General features: G+C 38.0%; 3 pseudogenes; 2 read left to right on the forward strand and 1 right to left on the reverse strand.

Annotated features, from left to right (window-relative positions):
- Positions 1-6234: 6234 nt before the first annotated feature.
- LOC108701927 lies at positions 6235-7121 on the forward strand (annotated as a pseudogene).
- A 3489-nt stretch (positions 7122-10610) lies between these two features.
- Positions 10611-15909, forward strand: LOC108701928 (annotated as a pseudogene).
- Positions 15910-21451: 5542 nt separating this feature from the next.
- Positions 21452-22410, reverse strand: LOC108701929 (annotated as a pseudogene).
- Positions 22411-23212: the final 802 nt, after the last annotated feature.

Below are 23212 nucleotides of genomic sequence, written 5' to 3' on the forward strand. Positions count from 1 at the left end.
GGGGTCATTCTTCCACTGTATAGAGCACTTGTAAGGCCCCATCTAGAATATGCCGTACAGTTTTGGTCTCCATCACTCAAACAGGACATTATTGTATTAGAGAGGGTACAGAGAAGGGAAACTAAGCTGGTTACAGGTATGGAAAATCTTAGCTATGAGGAAGGACTGGCCAAATTGGGGATGTTCACGCTGGAGAAGAGGTGCTTAAGAGGTGATATGATGACTATGTATAAATATATAAGGGGATCATATAATAATCTCTTGAATGCTTTATTTACCAGTAGGTCTTTCCAGCTGACACAAGGTCATCCATTCCTATTAGAAGAAAAGAGATTCCGCCTAAATTTTCGCAATGGGTTTTTTTTTACAGTGGGAGCTGTGAAGATGTGGAATTGTCTCCCTGAATCAGTGGTACAGGCTGATACATTAGATAGGTATAAGAAGGGGTTGAATGGTGTTTAGCAAGTGAGGGAATACAGGGTTATGGGAGATAGCTCATAGTACAAGTTGATCCAGGGACTGGTCCCATTGCCATTTTGGAGTCAGGAAGGATTTTTTTCCCCTTCTGAGGCAAATTGGAGAGGCTTCAGATGGGTTTTTTTTGCCTTCCTCTGGATCAACTGGCAGTTAGGCAGATTAAAAAAAAAACAAAAAACTAAAAGGTTGAACTTGATGGACGTGCGTCTTTTTTCAACCTTACTTACTATGTTACTGTGTTACTATGTTACTATGCCAGCGAGAATCTCATTGTCCCATTCATTTTCAGTGAGGCTGAAAATCTCAAATGTTTTAATAAACTGAAAAACTGGAAAAATAATTAAATAAAAAGAGTTGTTATAGAACATTCCCAATGACTTCTATACAACCTCGCCAGTTTTTCCATGCCAAGTTTTTTCTGGTGACTTTTTGTGGTCTTTTCATTTAATGACTATTCGAGGTTTCGGAAAATACTTACATGCTTTTTCCAAAGCTGCTTTTTTCTCAGCATTTTTCTCAAAAAAAAGAACAAAAACCCAACTCGATTTTTGATAGATCAGCCCTTTAATGTACACAATAAGCTTTTCAGTGCTATAAACATTAGTACAGTAGTTTCTGATATGTTTTGTCAGAGAGGTTAATTAATTAAATAAGCAGTATACACCATTTTCAACATGAGGGCAATAAATAGGGCTTGGGTCGAAACATACTTTTTGCCTACTGTTTTAATTTTGTTATTTCTTGAGCTAAACAGAGCAAACACAGAAACTGAAACTATTTTATGTTTGGTCCTTGTGAGGTAAATAATAAGATTCCCAGAGCACAGATTATCCCGCAACATAATGAAAAATTGAGTTGAAAAAAGAAACATTTCATCAAGTTCAACTCCTCCAAATGAAAACCCAGCATCCATACACCCACCCCTCCCTACTTTTAATTAAATTCTATATACCCATATCTATATTAACTATAGAGTTTAGTATCCCAATAGCCTTTGATATTATGGGGCACATTTACTAAGGGTTGAATTTCGAAAGTGGTAAAACTTTGAAGTTCGACCATCGAATTGTAAAAATTTGGTAGTCAAAGGTTTTTTGATTAAATGTAGTCGTTTTCGATCTAATTCAAATCGTTCCATTGAACGTAGAAATCGTCCGAATCGAACAATTTGAACGATTTAATCGATCAATTGATTTTCAAAAAAAAGAACTTTGACTTCTAAAAACTTAGCCAAATACTGACTATAGGTTCTAGGAGGTCCACATAGGCTAACATAGCAATTCGGCAGGTTTAAGGTAGCGAAGTGTAGAAGTACTTCGATATTCGAATGGTCGAATAGTCAAAGTTTTATACTTCGAATCAAAGTCGAATTTGGCCTATTTGATGGTCAAAGTACCCAAAAATTACTTTAAAAATTTTAAATTTTAAAATTTTAATTTTTTTAATTCACTTCGACACTTAGTAAATGTGGCCCTATGTCTGTCCAAGAAATCATCCAATCAATTGAGGGAGCAAGGTCGCTATATCCAAAGGGTTAAGCAAGCGGATGGTCAGAGTCCAGGCAAGAGTTCAGTGGCAGGCAGATCAGGATCAAATAACAAAAGTTCAGGCAGAGGGTCAAAACCAAGGCAGGAAACAGGCTTGAAGCTGGAAACAAGGTTGGGCACAGGAATCAGGCAATAACAGTAACCCAGGATTCTGTGATAGCACATCCTTTTCTTGGGCGCCATTCTGGCATCCTGGGCGCCCTTTTATGTTTGAATTTGGCACCTGAACCATCGTGGCATGCAGATGACGTTGTACCAGCATGTTTACACTGGCGTCATTACGCTGGCGTGTTTGCGCCGGCACCCACATGGCGACATTCGCCGCCATTTTGGGAGCGACGCCGGAAGGAACGGATGCGCCCTGAGCTCCTGGAACTGCTCCAGGCGGCGTTCGTGACATCCAAGCCATTCTTAAAGGCATTAACAGAATCAGCCATCACAATATCACCCGGCAGTGCTTTCCACAACCTCACTATCCTCACTGTAAAGAACCATCTACTCTGCTTCAAATGAAAGTTCTTTTCTTCTAGTCTGAGGGGTGGCCTCTAGTGCACTGATCATCTTTATGGGTAAAAAGGTCCCCTGCTATTTGTCTATAATGTCCTCTAATGTACTTGTAAAGTATAATCATGTCCCCTCACAAGCACCTTTTTTCCCAGAGAAAACAACCTCAACCTTGACAGTCTACCCTCATAAGTCTTCCATCCCTCTAACCAGTTTAGTTGCACTTAGTCTTTGCGCTCTCTCCAACTCATTTATATCCCTCTAATGGACTGGAGCATACTCCAGATGAGGCCTTACCAGGGACCTATAAAGAATGCTGATGAAGCACCAAATGGTGCAAAATGCATCAGGAGGGAGTGGCTGGCATGATATATGCCTTGTGGTATGTTTGATATAAGTTGATACAATGTTTTTGGTGTTGTTCTATACTAATAAACAAGTAAGCTACCTTGCATACTATTGCCAATTGGACATCCCTACATTACAGAAGGTTCCCCCTTGGACCAAGACCACTGCGTTGCATTATGCAATAGCAAGATCACAGCCTTCATGCAATCCAATTTTCTACTTCCAAAAATATGCTCAAAGTATAAAAACCTACTGAGTGTACAAGTTTAGCCTTGACAGCAGAGCACTGAGTTCTCTTTAGTATCTTGTAAGAAAAGAACAGCATTTTACAAAAGTCTACAAATCAGCAGAACAAAACAAGTGAGTGGGTGTATACTGCAAAGAACATTGAGCACTAGGGGGCACTTTGAGTCACTTAATGCTGTACATAAATGTCTACATAAGGTAGCGGTTACAGTACCTATGCCTTTGACATATGGGTCTGCATAAATTTGGGGCCAAAAAAAAATAATAGCTGAGTTAACAGATAAAATAAGAGAATAATAAGCATTTGATAAGCTCAGGGCAACTAATATCTTGTTACTTGTGCTCATTATTTTTGTTTTAAAATAATCAAACAAAATCACAAAAGTAATATATTCATTACTGACGACTTCACTGATGGTTGCCAGATTTGGAATTTGGAAAGAGAAGACACAATGTTTAGGCTTGTTTCGGTCATCTGTGTTGGAGAGAATTCTCAACAAACTTTATTAGGTATATCCTTTCAGTAGCACAAACAATGTTAGCAATGTCCTTCCTACTTGATGTATAAAATAAACTTACTAAGATCTAGAGAGCAGACCTAGTGATGTTCTTTTATCCAAGCATACAGTATGGGCTGTTTTAGACAAACTTGCCTTAAATTTACAGGTTCTTGAATTACAGTCCATTATTCTGAACTGAGTTTGCTTACATGCAAACTGAATTTATGGCTAATAGGTCTGTTGTAGTCATATTCTAAGCCTCTATGTAAATGTTTTGCACTAGGAATTCTTTAATTATATTACTAACTGCAGGCATATAGGGGCAGTGGTAACAAATATAGCCCTCCAGGTGGTAATTACAGTATCACCTACTCACAAGTCATAAAATTGTGCAAGCTTTTCTGGTTCCAACAGCTGTAGCAGAACCATAAAACTGAGAGCCTTCTCTTAAAGGAATCTTAAATCCCCCTAATCTAGGGGTTCACCAATGAACTCCTCCAGTTCCTTTCAATTGGATCATTAATACATTGAAGTTTCCTCTTGTATCGATTTTGTGAGACTGGAGCAACACATGAATTTTACCACCAGCGATTCACATTATTGCCTATGGGAAAGCTTTTTACTGGAGAGCGCAGGAGATTAGTTGACCAGAGAAGCAGCGATTTAGTCTCCTGGTGTGTCACTGCCCTTAGGGATACCTAGAATTATAACAAAAGATTGAACTAATGTATATACACATATCAAGTTATGACCTATCTAATATCTAAAGCTTGGTGGAGTAATGAGCTTCATAAAATATGAAAACAACACAACAAACATAACAGTATATAAAAAAGAAGCCATGTCATAAAACACGCAGCATTTCTATGAGGCACCAAACATCTAGATGTCCCTGTGTTCTCCATTCTCTTACTGTGCAAAAAAGTGACCCAATAGTAAAGAAGGTAGTAATACATATAATTAGCAAAGGAACACAAAGAGCAGCAAAGGTAATCTTCATGAATTCAAGGCTGGTGCCACTTGCTCCTGATGTTGAGTTGAGTAAGTACAATAGTGAGATGTTTGATGAAGATCCCTAACTAGTAACAGAAGACAATAAAGTAAATAAGTCCAAATAAACAAGTCAAGCGGCAGTCCAGATAGGTTTGAGGGGGTTTATTGCAACATTAAGGTAACAGCATCGCCTTACACTTTTTGGGAAATATTCCCTTAATCATAGGTATGTCTAAAACACGAAAGGCAATGATGTTACCTTAATGTTACAATAAACCCCCTCAAACCCATCCAGAGTGCCGCCTGATTTGCTTATTTGGACTTGTATCACAGCCGGGACACTGGTGGCTGAGCGCACAGAGCTTACAGAGCTGATTAGAGGGATATAACATGGTGGGGTGAGTCTTGAGCGGTCAAATTCTTATTGAGTTCCTTATAAAGTGAATTAACTGCAGCCCAAGGAACCACTTCTGAAACAATATGGACCATGGAACAATGATGTTAATCTTTATCCTGAAACAAGCAAGAATCTTGGAGCTGAAGTTGATGTTCACAAAGTAGAAGATACAGAGGCAGGTTGTGCAGTCACATGACGAACCACCATACAGAAGTAGAGCTACTTTTGAAGGCAATTCCACTTTAAAAACAACAAAAAGTTGCCTGTTGATAGAGTGAGAATAAACGCTAGCCTTTACACTACTATTGAAGTATTTGTAGATTTCAACTTTGTGCATATTTGATTGACCTCTCTGCCTTATATGTGAATAGTGCTTTCAGCACCTTACACGGTCATATTCAGCTTCCCACTCACTTGATTCATATAATCAGTGCATGGGATTCAACATTTATAATCTGAGGGATCCCTCCCCTAACATGCAGCGCTGCTTGTTTTTAAGTTGTTTATATTAGGGTATTATAGCATGGTGTTGGATAAATATTGCCTTTTTATCTATGGTGATTTTTCTGTGTGATTATCATTATTCTATATCTTAGGGCCTATGGGCTGGGGGTTTAAGTCCGAATTCTCAAATATTTAATTTCAATTGGTCTGTTTGTGGACACCCTAACCTAATAAACCCTAATATAGTGCTATGTTATCACTATTATTGTTGGTTGGTATCTATACCCCGCTTGAGAAATTTTGTATACAATCACTGGGTGTTACACAATTATTCAGTATTTATTGCACATTATTAACCATACTCAATAAAATGACTGAACCTTTCTATTAAAAAATCCTCTTTAAAACTGCGCATGCCTGTTTCCTGCTAACTTCCACACATAGCATAGGATTTTATGTTCTTTTCTCTAAACATTTGTGTTTGTTGCAAGAACTAAGGAATTGCATGATTTGTTCCGTACTTACAACATTTGTTTTAAAACAAAAATCTTTACGTGGTGAAATCATACAGGTATTATATCTAGCTGGAGTACAGGAATAGGTGGCAAAGGGAACAAGATACCTGAATTATTTGCATGTTCCATCCATTGCAGGATATTTCTCATGATATTCTGATTACAATTAATCATTGTGCTGCAAAGACTTGTAACCGGCTCTTATATACAGTACACTCTAGCTGTCTCAGAAACACAAGGGAACCTGAAATCAGTCAACGAATATGTTGCTGGTCAGTCTAGTTATTATAATACTTACCCTGATCATAACAGGACCATGTGGGATCATCCTAAACTCATCGATTGTAGCTGTGCATCTCAGCGACTGGAAGAAAGGAGTGAGCCTTGGGGAGTGTGATCAAATCATTCTAATCAAGGGATTCACCAACATACTCCTCCAGTGCTTTTTAGATTTCAATGTGATCATTAATACGTTTCAACTCTATGGGCATCTTGGCAACGAATACACTTTTGTGAGTTATACTTTATTCTTCTTTTTGACTTCTCTCTGGATTTGGCTCACTGCCTGGCTCGCTATTTGCTACTGCTTGAGACTCTGCAACATTTCACATCGATTCTTTATTATCTTAAAAAAGACAGTCCCTGGTGGGATTAGTCAACTCCTGTTGGGAACAGTGGTGATTTTAAGCATGATTAATATTCCAATTTTTTGGACACTGAACATAATATCTAAGCAAAACACAACTTCCACCTTAGCAAATGATTTCTATATATTTGAACCAGACATTAAATACCTGATCTTCACTGTTACATTTGGTTGCTGCTTGCCAAGTCTTATAACTTCTTTCTGTATGGGGCTCAGCTTAATGTCCCTTTTGAAACATGTCCAGAGGGTGAAGCAGAATAATTCTCAGTCCTGGAGTGGTAAAATGAAGATCCATGCAAGAGCCTGCGTGACAATATTCCTTCTTATGTCTCTGAATGTGTTTTTCTTCTTGGTAGTTTTTATCTTTATTATATCAAAATTCAGAATTGGAAGCAATTGGGATGCTTTACTCTGGTGTATAATCTTGGCAAGTCCTTCAGGCCAAGCCATCATTCTTATGTTTGGAAATTCAAAGTTACGGATTTGTTAAAGACTTGTTTGTGAAGCATTTGGTTATGTTGTGGTATGCGTACTCCTTGTTGAAATACAGAATGAAACTTAAAATTCATTAGAAATAGATAACCATGTGTGTTAGGGGAAGAAAATCAGATTAACCAATTTTTATTGAATCATTAATTTATTGCGTGATGTACAGTAACTTACAAAATACTTGATAGAATCCTGCAATGCCTGTAATATACTGAAATGTTAAAACATGACTAACAGCTATAATATGATCTAGTAGAATAGACATATCTTGGGTTCCAGATGAAAAGGTAAAGAAGACATTTACCAGTAGCAGATAATGAAATTTACTGGGATAGGGGATAAGGAAAATATCCAATATTGCAAAAGTAGTGAGTGGTAAGGTACACTTACCAATACAAACAGGGGGTCCAGGTTCTCAAGCCCCAGACCTTCAGCTTGGGGAGGTAATATCAGACATGTAGAATTCCGTGGTGAGCTGGCACATTTTTTTTTTCTAGAAACTGGACTTCACTCCAAAATAGATGCAAATAAAATGTTTTATTACGCATCTCAGAGGGTGGCCTTACGCGTTTCGTGCCTCATGGGCAGCCATAGGCCAGCTCACCACGGAATTCTACATTTACCAGTAGCAGTCAACATATAAAGTATAATCCTCAGTCCTGGAGGAGTGAAATGAAGACCCTTGCAAGAGCCTGCATGGCAATATCCTACTTATGGCTCTATACTTGCTTTCTGTTTCTTGACATTTTTACATCAAAATTCAAGATTGTAAACAATTAGGGCACTATCTTCTGGTCTATCATCATGGCAAGTCCCTCGAGATAAGTTATCAATTTGTGTGTTTTTTTTTTTTAATAAGTTCAAAGTTACGGTCTGATTTGTCATGTTGGCATTGTTGCAATAGCAAGTGTGAGAGAATTATCACTGGTTTTACATGTATGTATTTATTATAAATAGATAGCTAAATGTTCTAATAGAGATAATAAAATAATCCACTTTTTTCTCATTGATTAATTTATTAATTGCTTTGAGGATAGATTTTGCCTACTTTGCTTAAAACTGCAAAATACTTGGCTGAATCCAGCACTGGCTGTCATCTATTACAAATTAAAACACAATTAACAGCTAAAAATGATTCTGATTAAAAAGATAGATCTTAGGCAGAGACAACCTTTGACAGTGAAAAAGGTCAGATATTAAGCAAATGGTGGAACATGATGAATCAAAGATATATATGAAGGTTGCTCTTGTTATTAATGACTAATTTTCGACCATGAGGCAGATTAGCAGTGACTTTTAGATGTGTAGTTAGTTTAATTTGTTAATTCATGTTTTAAAATCATGTATTGAAATAAATGTTTCTGTGACTGGAACAACACCAACATCTAATTCTGGATTCAAATAAGATATTGGTTTTGAACAATGAATCTCCTAGAAATGGGTCCCTCATAATCAGTTCAACGTGTTTATATTAAAGATACAAAGGACTACAACCCAATTTAAGAAATGTTAACCAAGATTTGTTCTTTTCATTTTGAAAATTCATTAAGATGAGGACCATTAAAATTGAAGAGTATTTAGATGATAATGGGCCATAATCATAAATACATATGTACTGACATTTTGTCAGTGTCTAGGAGATTGAAGGTGGTTAGGTACTATGCATTTACCCTTTCTAAGGCATGGACTATGGACTGTTAGATCATATGAACACAGCGGATTTTTGAATCACAAATTCAGTCATTTACATTTCCTGTTGAGTTTAATCACATAAGTGCTAATTTGCACTAGTGCAGTTACCAATAAGATTTTTTTTTTTAAATTCTTTATTTCTGAAAAAAAACCAACATTTTCAACTCATTGGGAAGGGATACAGAAAACAAAAGGGATAGGAGGAGGTGTAGAGAAACATAAGCCAAACATTGGCTCCATAATATACGCAACATCCATTATTATTTCATTCATCAATTAGCTGTGTTAATTACTCTGCCTTAATCTCTAGTCTGCTCCTTTTCCTAGACTTTTTATCTTCTCATTATGGTCCTTGTTTGTTTACCCCTTGATCCAGTGTCTCTAAAAATCTATGACATGGGGACCAAATCTTCCAGTAAAGTGCACTTGTGTTCCCTCGCTTTCATTGCATCTCCAACATACATTAGAGTAATGGGGGTACATCTTTTTTTTAGCATTACTGGTGTATAGTGCCACCTAGTTACCAGTTTGAATATTGTCTCTTTTGTCTTAGAGGCTCTCAACATCTTGTGCCCATACTTGGATATCTCTGTCCACCCTTGAGAGACGAATGCCCAATTCCTTTTCCCATTGCAAACAAAACATAGGAATTTTAAATTGTTTCAACAGTGGTTTAATTATTTCTGGATCTTCCTCTATTAATTGTTCCCACTGAGTCAGGGTTCTCTCCCAGTTTTGATATCCGAGCGAATGTATATAATGATTCACCTGGTTATATCCCTATATATCTCTGGGGTGTTTTCCCCATCGTTTTGTATCTCATTTAGAGGTATCATCTTATCTCCCCTCACCAGATCTCAGATTTTTGTATTTTTATCTCCCCATTTTTCCCACCTTGAATAAGACCCCTTTTCCATACTTGGTAAAAAATTAAAGTTACACATCAAAAGTTGGAGCACATATTGGGCACTAGTAAGGTGCAAGGTTATTTTATTACTATCCCAAACTTTCATCGTTGCTTTAATTAACCAATAAGATTTTGGCTGATGGGTTGATGCAACAAGGCAACTTTAAAACTATAATACACAAAAGCAATAAACAACATGTTATAAATAATGGCCTGTTGTATCAGATAATAGCATTGTAAGTATCCTCTCTGTTCCATGAAGTTATATGGACATGTAAATCTTTGATGACTTGTAATACATTTGTATTGTAATATATTTTACAACAGGTGGTGCGTTATTCCATGTTTATTTCATATTTGTATGGAAATATTCACTGCTCATTGCATTAATTATCTAATAATTCAGTGATGGTTAAAAGGGGACTGATGAATATCTTTGATAAAGATTGATGAGGGATATAGGAGCTCTTTTGGGTTGAATACAATTGTTATAGTTTGTAGTTTTTTGTGGCAAATAAGACAAGAGAAATATTGTGCAACTGTTTCAGTTTAGGGTTACCTAGAATTAGAACAGAAGATTTGATTGATGTAAATACTGTAGATATATCTGTACTGGCCTCATTGAATGCTCTATCCAATTATCCAACAAGCTAAACATCTTTGCATAACAACTCTCGAGACCACAAAATTAAGTTGAAAGTGTTTACTTATACAAATGGTGTGAAACTGTAAATACAAATAAATGAAGAAGATACAAATCAGCATTTGAACAAATGACAACATCACACTAGCTGGATGTGCAATAAACCCTTATGAACTAACAAAGATAGGATAGAATTATCATTCCCTAGACAAGAATTACAGATGTGTAGCTACAAAACATTACTAACAAGGAAATGCCTTCGATGGGGTAATGTTGGAAGCCTCAAAACTGCAGATTAAGCCCTGATTAAGCCCTTAACTGCCAATACTGGCTTCACTACTTTATAATCTACCTTCCTGTTACACTGACTTCCTGTCACATGCAACAGCTGAGCTAGCAATTAAAGATTTGTAACACCAAACAGGTAAACTATAAGTGGCAGGGCCATAAAAATATCAGGTAATGACCAGCCAATATCCAAAGCTTGGAGTAATGAGCTTCAGAAAATATGAAAATAAACATAACAGTGTATAAAAAAGAAGCCATGCAATCATACATGTAGCACTTTGATGTGGAGTCAAACTGCTAGATGTCCCTGTGTTTTCCATTCTCTTTCTGTGCAAATAAAGTGACCCAATTGTAGAGAAGGTAGTAATGAATATAATAAGCAAAGGAACACACAGAGCAACATATATGTCCATTCAACTTTAACTTCCTGCCATATGCAAATTAGGCAATACTAGCGCAACTTCACTTTGCTTGGCGCAGTAACACTAGCGCAACTTCACCAGCTTTTGGTGCCCTGGGCGCAACTTCTGATGTTAGTGAATTTGCGTTGTCCTGGCGAATCTACGTCTGGCAAAGTGTTGCACTATGGGGCAAATTCACTAAGCGCCGAACGCTAGCGTTACTTCGCTAGCGTTACTTCGCTAGCGTTACTTCGCTAGCGTTACTTCGCTAGCGTTACTTCGCTAGAGTTACTTCGCTAGCGTTACTTCGCTAGCGTTTGGCATTTTTGTTACTGCGCAAATTCACTAACGAACGCTGGCGTAGTTTCGCTAGTGTTACTTCGCACCCTTACGCCTGGCGAAGTTTCGCTAGCGACGTAACTATGCAAATTCACTAACGCGCGCAGTGTACTGAACGCTACCTTTTACGCTAGACTTCCTTCGCCACCTCAGACCAGGCGAAGCGCAATAGAGTAGATAGGGATTGCTTCAAAAAAAGTCCACATTTTTTCTAAGTCCCAAAAAACGCTGGCGTGTTTTCTACATTATGGGTGATAGGCTGAAAAAGATCGAAAAAATTTTTGGGGCTCCCCTCCTTCCCCCCTACATTTCCTGACTCATGGCAACTTACCTATACAGTGGGCACATGTGTAGGGCAAAATAAAATTTTTATTTGATGTTTTGAAGGTTTTCTAGGCATTTGTAGTGCTGATACGTATTCCTCTATTGAAATTTGAATTTGGCGCCGTATGCAAATTAGCCTTCGCTAGCTTAACTTCGATTTACTTAGCGAATCAACGCTAGCACAACTTCCCAACCTTACGCTACCCCTGAGCGCAACTTCGGATTTTAGTGAATTTGCGAAGCGCTGGCGAAACTACGCCTGGCGAAGTGCGGCGAAGTGCGGCGAAGTTACGCCTGGCGCAACTACGAATCTTAGTGAATTTGCCCAAATGAGCGAAGCCGCCGCTGTAAAATTTTCGGAGGTTAGTAAATTTGCCCCATAGTGTGAAGGTTAATATTTAGTATAAACAGCTAAATACATATTTGCTCTTAGAAAATAAAATTTAACCAGATCCAATTTTCTTATTGAATCATTTGTTGCATTAAGGATACACCTTGCTTATATACTGTACAAAAACTTTTGTTGGCAGAATCCTGCATTGCCTGTTATATCTTGAAAGTTTAAAACATGACTAAGAACTACACAATGATTTAGACAGAATAGACTTGTTTTAGGTTCCAGATGAGAGGCATAGAGGACATTTAACAATGAAAAAGGTTAGATATTGATCCTCGGTGGGACTTGGTGAGTTACCTGAATAAAGAATCTGTATGAGTTTACTGTGTTTTTTTAATGGTTTTTAATCATTCTAAATCTCTGACATTATGTGGTGAATTTCACTTTATATTTGATTTCATTTGTTAAAATCAGGTATTGAAATGATGAGGATGGTGCAAAAAATATAATCTTTCCTTTGCAATGAAACAGCACCAAGAGTCTAATTTGTGATTCAGATTTGACATTTTTATATCATTATTACCCAAAATCTCACTTTGTTCATTGTGAAAATTCATTAAAGGAATTGTGTCATAATTTTATGGTGTACTTTTTCTTTCTAAATGACACTGTTTGCATTGCCAATAATTCACTAAAATTAAATTAAAATTAATTCGTTTAATTGATGTTTAAATAATTTTAGGAGACAAGGTATGGAGATCTAGTCAGAAGTACAGAAAGAACGTTTATCCAGAAAAGCCCAGGCACCAAGCATTCTTGAGAACAGGTCTTGTATTAACACAGGGCACCAAAGTCCATTTTCCTTCCTTGATGTCATAAATGAATTAAGGCATCAAAGGGGACAAATGTTATTTGTAATTATTAAAATGAGGTCGTTTGCAGGTAAACCCATATTTTAATGATGTTATTTACAATAGGCTTTCTTAGTTTTAGAAATGTGTGGGATCAACCCTGAGAGAAAAAATATGCTCAAATACAGACTTTGAAAGAGCATGAAAGGCATTAATACTTCAGCCACAAATTAACATTTTCTGTGTAACACATTAATATTATTGCTATCAAAGGTCTCATATTCACACACATTAAAGGGAAAGGAAACCTAGTCAGCGCAAAAACCCTCCCCCCTCCCATGTGTTGCCCACCCTCCCTCCTCCCCCCTGGCCTACCTGTCCCGCTGGGCAAATGCCCCTAAATTGTTACTTACCCTTCTGCGCAGGTCCGGTCCAGGGAGTTCACAGACGATATCTTCTTCCACTCGATCTTTTTCCTGCTTTGACCGGCGTTTTGGCGCATGCGCAGTAGGAGCATTTCGCCGGTACGGATCTACTGCGCATGCGCCAAAAGTCACAAAGTTTTCCGATTTCACTTCGTGACTTTTGGCGCATGCGCAGTAGATCCGTACCGGCGAAATGCTCCTACTGCGCATGCGCCGGTCAAAGCAGGAAGAAGATTGCGTGGAAGAATAGTCGAACGATTTTTACTTCAAATCGTTCAAATCATTCGATAGTGATTAATTAATAGTGATGGGTGAATTTCTCCCATTTCGCTTTGATGAAAAATTTGGCAGAGAATTAAAGTCAATGGGCATCCGAATAGTGTTGACGCGCAACGGTTTTGACGCAAGCGACTTTTCCGAAGTGCTTCCAAATTTTTTTAATGCAGGAGTTTATTTTATTCACTGGTGGCGAAACGCGGAAATCTGCGAATTCGTCCCTGGGGAATTTATTCACCCATCGATAATTATTAAACATATTCAATATAATAAAACAAGACTGAGCTTTTTTATTCTAAAATCCTATTTAAAACTGAGTATGACCGTTTACTAGTTCTCTGCTCCCTGCCACAGCATAGGATCTTCAGATCTTTCCATTTAACATTTGTGTTTGTTCAAGAACTAAAGAAATTACAACATTTCTCACTGAAAACCTTCCTTCCTTACAATACTATTTGAAAATAAAATTGTACCGACAGCAATCATACAGGTATTATATCTAGCTGGAGTGCAGATGCAAATGGCAAAGGAAATAAGCCACCCCAGTGATTTGAATGTCCCATCTATTACTGGATATTTCTCCTTATATTCTGATTACAATTAATTATTGTGCTGAAAAGTCTTGTAACAGACTCTTATATATATATTCTCTTGCAGAAACACCAGGGAAACCAAAATCAGGAATAATGTTACAGGCAACGAATATGTTCATTCATTCTAGTAATTAAAATCCTTACTCTTATCATAATAGGACCGTGTGGGATCATCCTAAACTCATTGATTGGAAGAAAGGAGTGAGCCTTGGGGAATGTGATCAAATCATTCTAATCAAGGGTGTCACGCCTGGCACCCGATACCAGAACAAATGCCAAGCACCCTGGTCTCGGCTCGGCTTCACCAGTAGTGTGACCACCGTTGGGCTTCGGGAGGAGCCCTCAGCTTACTTGGGTGCCACCTGGACTTAACGAGGGGTACAAGGCGAGATGTTCTGGCTGGCAAAGGGGCACGGCTGTTAGCAGAGTCTTTTGGGCCGAAGGTCACGGTACAAATGGAGCAGGCAAGAGAATCGTCAGACAGGCTGGGTCGAGGCAGGCAGATATCAAGAATCGTCAGGCAGGCAAGGGTCAAACTGTGTTGTCAATCAAGGGGTTAAGCAGGAAGAGTTGTCGTAGGCAGGCGAGGGTCAGGATACAGAATGCAGAATAGTCAGGAACAGGCTGGGTCAAACACGGGTAATCAAACAGACTAGATTCAGAACAGATCAAACGCACAAGGCTCAGGAACCACAAGAAACAAGTTCTATCACGGGCATCAGTCAGCAGTCTGAATGGTCCTTTTATACTATTTGAATTTCACACCTTTGCACGCTGACATCACACGTCAGCGCGCCTGAGCCTTTAAATATCACAGAGGCGCGCCGCGTGCGCCCTAGAGATGCGGCGCCTGCGGCCTAACGTGCGCCCATGCGATCCGGCCCCTGCGGCCTAACCGAACCCGCACAACGTGTGACGGGCGTCCCTGCCGTCCCTCCACTAGACCACCAGGTATGTCTCTTACAAAGGGGTTCACCAATGTACTCCTGCAGTGCTTTTTAGCTTTTAATGGGATCATTAATACTTTTCAACTCTACGAGCATTTTGACAAAGGATTTTATTTTGTCGCTTACATTTTATTCTTCTTTTTGACTTCCCTCTGGATTTGGCTCACTGCCTGGCTCGCTATTTACTACTGATTGAGACTCTGCAAAATTTCACATCAATTCTTTATTATCTTAAAAAAGACAGTCCCCTGTGGGATTACCCAACTCTTGTTAGGAACAGTGCTAATTTTCGGCATGATTCATATTCAATTTTTTTGGACCCTGAACATAAATGCTAATCAAAACTCATCTTCCAACTTACCAGTTTATTCTTTATGTTCGAACCTGACATTAAATACCTGTCCTTCACTGTTGTATTTGGTTGCTGTCTGGCAACTCTTATAACTTCTCTCTGCATGAGACTCAGCTTAATGTCCCTTCTGAAACATGTCCAGAGGGTGAAGCAGAACAATTCTCAGTCCTGGAGTGGTAAAATGAAGATCCATGCAAGAGCCTGCGTGACAATATTTCTCCTTATGACTATGAACTTGTTTTTCTTCTTGACAGTTTTTATTTTTATTATATCAAAGTTCAACCTTGGAAATAATTAATTGGGATACCTTCACCTGGTGTATAATCATGGCAAGTCCATCAGGCCAAGCTTTCATTCTGTTCTTTGGAAATTCAAAGTTACATCAGACTTTTTTCAGAGGAATTAGGTTATGTGTGGCACACTTGTAATAGGATGTGACAGAATTACCATTCATTTCAATGTTTATTGTGAAGATGATATTTAGAAGACATAGATAAACATGTGCTCAAAGAGAAAAAAAAAATTAAATTTACCCAATCCCATTTTTTCCTTATTGAATCATTTTAATTTTATTTTATTAAGGAGACTGGCGGGATCCTGCATTGCCTGTTTTACGGTATAGTGGAAATTTTAAAACATGACTAACAGCTATAAAATGATTTAGACAGAGAAGACTTAACCTGAATGATGCAACTCCCACAAATGGTATCACATAAAAAGTTGTTAGAGCTCTAGAATCTTTTTTTAAAAATGTTACCCAAGATTCTAATTCATTGATTTTGACAGTTCATTAAAATGATTCTGTTTTTATGGTGCACTTTTATTTATAAATAACACTGTTCACATTGCAAATACTTCACTCTACAATTTAACATGTGACTCTTGAACCAACAAATGCATTTTTTAGCTGTAATTTTGGTTTGTAGGCAGCCATCTCATTGTGCCTGAACTTTCAAAAAGCCAACACTATGCAATGGAACTGCTTTCAGATAAAACAATTTCTTCTCCTGCTCACTCACATGTACTTAATACGGCAGAAGTTGCATAATAGCAAAACCATGGGAGCATGTTTAGCAATGCAGAGATTTCTGAATTTGTTTTGATCTCTACAATACTGAAATCTTCTCCAGCCCCCTGGAAAGGTAAGGGGACAGGGGTGACAACAATCACTGCCTCTCATAGTATTCAATGTATATGACACTAAAATTATGATTGCTTCTCATTGTATTTTCTGTATGTGTAGTGCCACTACCCCCTGTCGCTCACTGTAGTTGATGTATTTTGGATGCCACTACTTCTGCCCTTCACTGTATAATGTTTTAGAATTTGGAGTTATTGTTCACAGAAGTCAATGTATCATTAATTACAAGTTCATACTATGTGGGCATATATCTATATCTCCTTTACTGTACAAGCTAATTCAGAAAATGTGCAGTTTTTCCACAGTGTATTTTAGCTGGCAGAGAAATGCCTAAAGCCACTCAAAAATAATTGTGAAGCAGTATAGGCAGTTTTGCCTGGTACCCACTCCCTAAAATTCAGGAAAGTCCCAGCACAAACTATTAGCCCAGAGCAGTGGCAGCAACACAGAACCATGGAGCTTATTGCAGTTCATGCAGCTGAATCCTTCAGCATAGGTGTCAGGGAGCTGCTATCTTGTTACCTTCCTATTGTTCTGTTGATAAGCTGCCTGAAAGGTAGGGTGATATTTCTCCATCATGCAGTGCAGCAGTAAAGAGAGATTGAAGCCCAGAGCACAAGTCAAATGGCTTAGGGCACCTAGGAAACTAAGAACATGTCTAGCCCGACAACAAAATTAAATATAAAAAAAATCTGTTTTATCTTTTGAAAAATGGATTCCAGAGCAGAATTCTGCTGGAGGAGCAGATGCATTTTGAAAATAATAAACATATTTTCTTGGGACAGAATCCTTTTAAGCAGAGAAGTGTATTTTTCTGAATTTAAAAAAGGGCCATCACCCAATTCTAATAATGATATTATGAACAGGGGTGTCCGCCAATGAGGCAAAAGGGGCAGCAAAAATACAGCTGTCCATAAACTCTAGCTATGCCCTGCCCACATTTTATGAATGATGGCCTGAATGAGGGAAAAAAGAACCCAATGCAATATAATATCATTGCACATATTTCTTTTCAAAGAGACTCACCACGAGGAGGCCCAGGTGCTCTGCCCAAGACCTTCAGCATAAGGGAGCGGACATCACCCTATTGTTTGTAGGGTAGGCACTCAAAACAGCAATCCTCCAGGAAGTAGTAGTAAAACAACGTCTTTATTGAAGTACACGTGTGGATTACAGCCTTACTCAATTCATTTTCTCACAATACTTAATCATAGGCCTATGATTAAGTGTTGTGAGAACACAAAACGCATAAGCTGTAATCCATGCTGTGTAATTGTGCACAACACAAGTCCTCAGAGAGGGGCCCTGTCTCCCAACTGCAACGCCACACTTTGACAGCCGTTAAACAACAGGAAATGACATACTCTTAAGGGTAATGTCACATGACTGTGAAGTAGGTTGCCATATTGACACTTGAATTGCAAAATACATTTCTCTCCTGCCCATGTGTATATGAGGGCCATGTCCATGTGTTTGATGTTATTGCATCCATCCGCACACGGGACTAGTGAGTGTCTTTTAAAAACTTTAAAAAAAAAAAGTTTTTTCTTTAAGTAAATCATGCTAGCGTTGAATAATTTTAAATTAATTAAGTATTGGCGTCAAGCCGTGGCACGGAGTTAAGTCAAATCAGTTGTTGTTTTAGATATTGAAGAATTTATTGAAGGAGATCAATTGGATTGTGAAATTAATTATAATTGTTGGGATGTGATTTTTAAATAGTTTGAAGAGAGGAATTAATTACACAGCATGGATATCTAAGCACTTTGCACTTTAATTTAAATAATCAGTTGTGAATTAATTTATTACACAGTTGTGGAACACGAGCACCTAAAACTTTAGTTTATAATTAATTAAATCATTAAGCTATTAATCAAGAATGATGGTACAGATGTGAAACTTTAGCATGCAGCACTTTATATTTATAATTCATTTATAAGTGGAATTGACTGGAGTTGTGTTGAAATGAATTGAAGGCCCAATGGGTTAATTTATTATGTGACTATTGTGGGATAATTGATCACTAATTTCGAGGATATCAGGTTAAAGTATTGAGAATTGGTTAATGAGATAATCCTTGGTGGAATTAATAAATCCGAGAATTTATTAAAAAACCAATACAGTCACAAACAAGGTTCTTTTTCTCTTTTTATTTGAATATATCCATAGCTCCTTGGGTGACTGAAGAGTAAGGAGACAATTGTAATTGAGAAGAGTTAATTCTTCCCCTTTTTTCCAATACGTTACCTAAGGAACTACAAACTGTAAATTCAAAAAATGTATCCTTATTAATAATGCAGAGGCAATATCAATCATGCAGCCTATATGCACAAGAAAGAAAGTAAATATCAGAAGAATTGATTCTTAAATACTGTACATAATGAAAGATATAGGAGAGAACTGACTAAAATTGAGGTGATACCTACTGCACAATTGCTCATTCTCTGACAGAATGTGGCCATCAGAGAGGGGCCCTTGAATCATCTGCAAATATGGAAAAGAGGGTTTAAACTTCCATACTTCAATAAGGATTAATTATATAATGATTGGGCTAAAGTACAAATTAATGTTTTATTACCACAGGTATAGGATCCCTTATCCGTAAACCCTGATATCCAGAAAGCTCCGAATTACGGAATGGCTCCCATAGGGGCAAATTCACTAAACGACGAAGCGCCTAACGCTAGCGTTAATTCGCCAGTGTAGCGCATTTTCGTTAATTCACAGATTCACTAACGGATGCTGGCGTAAATTCGCTAGTGTTATTTCGAACCATTACGCCTGGCGAATTTGCGCAACGGACGTAACTATGCAAATTCACTGACGCGCAAATTATTCTGAACGCTACCTTTTACGCCAGACTTCCTTCGTCACCTTGCTTCAAAAAAAGTTACAAAATTTTCTAGTCCCAAAAAACGCTGGCGTTTTTTCTTTTTTTATGGTTGATAGGCTGAAAAAGATCGAATTTTTTTTGGGGCTCCCCTCCTTCCCCCCTACATTTCCTAACTCATGGCACCTTAACTATACAGTGGGCACATGTGTAGGGCAAAATAAGAATTTTATTTGCTGTTTTGAAGGTTTCCCAGGCTTGTGTAGTGATGCTACATATACCTCCATTGTAACTTCAATTTGGCGCCGTATGCAAATTAAGCATCGCTAGCGTAACTTCGCTTTGCTTGGCAAATTAACGCCAGCGCAACTTCGCAACCTTATGCTTCCCCTGAGCGCAACTTCGGATTTTAGTGAATTTGCATAGCACTGCCGAAAATACACCTGGCGAAGTGCGGCAAAGCGGACGCTGGCGCAACTACGAAGCTTAGTGAATTTGCCCCATAGACTCCATTTTATCCAAATAATCCAAATTTTTAAAAATGATTTCCATTTTCCCTGTAATAAAACAGTAGTTTGTACTTGATCCCAACTAATATATAATTAATCCTTATTGGAAGCAAAACCAGCCTGTTGGGTTTATTTAATGTTTAAATTAATTTCTAGTAGACTTAAGGCATGAAGACCCAAATTACGGAAAGATCCGTTATCCGTAAAACCCCAGGTTCCAAGCATTCTGGATAACAGGTCCCATACCTGTACAGAGAAAAAGGAAATTATTTTTAAACATATTAATTATTATCTTTAAATGGGGTCAGTGGAAGATGGCCTTCCCATAATTTGGAGCTTTCATGATGTTTTTTGGATAATGGATCCCATACCTGTATTATCTAGGGTAAAACTCTAGGACAGAGGTAACAAGCAAAGCCCCAGATGTTATTTATAATCTTCCAGTGATTCCTCAGATTCTAGAGGCTCTTATGATGGCAAAGGGGCTATGCTTTTGACGCATTTGTGTTGGACCCATCACAATAGTATCCGATTAGACAAAATTAATACAATTGCATGTGCAAAACTGGCATCAATAGCAAAAGCAACAAGACAAGAATTAGCTGCCACTGATATATAGAAAATAATATGATAGAAAAAGTAAAAGATGTTTTCTAGCAGTAGGTAGCTCCTTTTATTGTTGTAATTTGTGTTGCAAGACTCATATTGGAAATTTTTTTCAAAATGAATCAGTTAATAGTGCTGCTCCAGCAGAATTCTGCACTGAAATCCATTTCTCAAAAGAGCAAACAGATTTTTTTATATTCAATTTTGAAATCTGACATGGGGCTAGACATATTGTAAATTTCCCAGCTGCCCCAAGTCCTGTGACTTGTGCTCTGATAAACTTCAATCACTCTTTACTGCTGTACTGCAAGTTGGAGTGATATCACCCCTCCCTTTTCCCCCCAGCAGCCAAACAAAAGAACAATGGGAAGGTAACCAGATAGCAGCTCCCTAACACAAGATAACAGCTGCCTGGTAGATCTAAGAACAGCACTCAATAGTAAAATCCCATGTCCCACTGAGACACATTCAGTTACATTGAGAAGGAAAAACAGCAGCCTGCCAGAAAGCATTTCTCTCCTAAAGTGCAGGCACAAGTCACATAACCAGGGGCAGCTGGGAAATTGACAAAATGTCTAGACCCATGTCAGATTTTAAAATTGAATATAAATAAATCTGTTTGCTCTTTTGAGAAATGGATTTCAGTGCAGAATTCTGCTGGAGCAGCACTACTAACTGATTCATTTTGAAAAAAAATTTTTTTCCCATGACCCTTTAAGGATCTTCATCCCACTGTAGCAAAAAAGATTATTAGAATTTATACCTTTTTACAGTTTCATAATGTTTACATGTATCATCATGGAAATCATCAGTGAGAGGAGCCAAGAGATATTGATTGGTTTGAATGACATTGTTCTGCATTATGATAATATATGATAATCGGGTTACCAGATTTTGTGGCAAACAGAACAACAACATATTACAATGGCTTCTTTCAATTTTGGATTACCTAGAATAAGAACGACAGATTGTACTATAGTAGATAAAAACACCAGGTTATCCAATATGCAAAGCTTAGTGGAGAAAACGGTTGAATAAAATCTATGAACAACACCACAAAAATATATAAAAATAGGAGCAATGCCATCATACACACAGCATTTCGATGAGGAGCCAGACTGCTAGATGTCCCTGTGTTCTCCATTCTCCTACTGACCCAATAGTAGAGAATGTAATCACAATCATAATCAGCAAAGGGATGCAAACAGCAATGTAGGTAAACTTCATGAATTCAGTGCTGGTGCCAATTGCTCCTGATGTTGAGTTGATAGAGTAGAACAATAAGACATTTTATGAAGATTCTTGGCTGTTAACAGAATGCAATAAAGTAAGGAAACCGCAGCCCAAAGACACCATTTCTGAATACAATATGTACCATGGAACAATGATGACAATCTTCAACTTGAAGCAAGCAAGGAGTCCAGAGCTGAAGTTGATTATCTTCAGAAAGTAAAAGACACAGAGGCAGGTTGTAATCCAGGCAGAGGATGAAATGCTATACATGAGCAGAGCCAGGATGAAGCCCTTGATGTAAGGTTCTGTGTTAATGTTGGGCCACACAACACTCATAATTGAGCTAAAAAATAAAACAAGAGAAAAATAAGCAGGGCAAATAATATCTTATTGCTGGTGCTCAATGTTTGTGTTTTAAAATAACCAAGCAAAATCACAAAGGAAATATATGCATTCGTGGAGGCTCCTGCAATGATTGCGAGATGTGGTGCAAACAGAGAATACACAAGATTTTGTTTGCTTGAGAGATCCATGAGAAGGTTTGATTTATATTTAACAGCGGCTCAAATCCAAGTTTCCAAGTTTGTTATGGACATGTGCAAAGAAGATATTACCAGAGTAATCAGCAGTCTCTTATAAGTATCTCAGAGACACATCCAATGTATCTTGTTGCTTCTCCTTAATGTATAAACTATCCTCCCTGAGATCCATACGGTTGTCCTTCAGCAGTGATGTTCCTTTATCCTTGCTTCTGGCAAGCATGGTCTGTTTCAGACAACATGCTTTATATTTACACCTGCTTGAGATTCAGATCATTATATTGATTGGACTGTCAGAATTTGCATAAATACAACATCCACCATTCAAGTCACAATCGTAGTCAAAGCATTTATGTAAATAATGTGACCACAGATACTCTAAAATAACCCTGGAGCTTTTCTCCTGTAATACAGACTATTGGTATAATATGTGGGCATACCTACCAGAACATACCTATCTCTGAGACCATATAGTGTGTGACAGTGTGTTTAGAAAACCCATCTGTATTGCATGAAATTGTACAGAAAAGCCTGCATTTACACTGTATGCTATGTGCTGGAGGGCGATGCCTACTCCAAATAGGGTTAATATTCACTCCCAATCAAGTAATTATGTGGCAGCTGAGAGAAGAGCTACTACTGCAGGTAACAGGGGTGAGTTCCAATACATGGGCTCTTCCCTGGATGTCTGGAAGAGACACAATCTTGGGTGTTCCTAGTGTGGGAACAAAAGCATGAGAGAGGACCAAGGAACTCGTAGAGCCTGAGACACAGAGAGTGTCTGATAAAGAGAGACAGAGTGCCTGAGCTTGAGAGAAAGCAAGTGCCAAGGGACTGGTGACTGTGCCTGAAGAGAGGCTGAGTATTTTGATG

This window comes from Xenopus laevis, chromosome 9_10L (assembly GCF_017654675.1).
Source record: "Xenopus laevis strain J_2021 chromosome 9_10L, Xenopus_laevis_v10.1, whole genome shotgun sequence".
NCBI classification, from domain to species: domain Eukaryota; kingdom Metazoa; phylum Chordata; class Amphibia; order Anura; family Pipidae; genus Xenopus; species Xenopus laevis.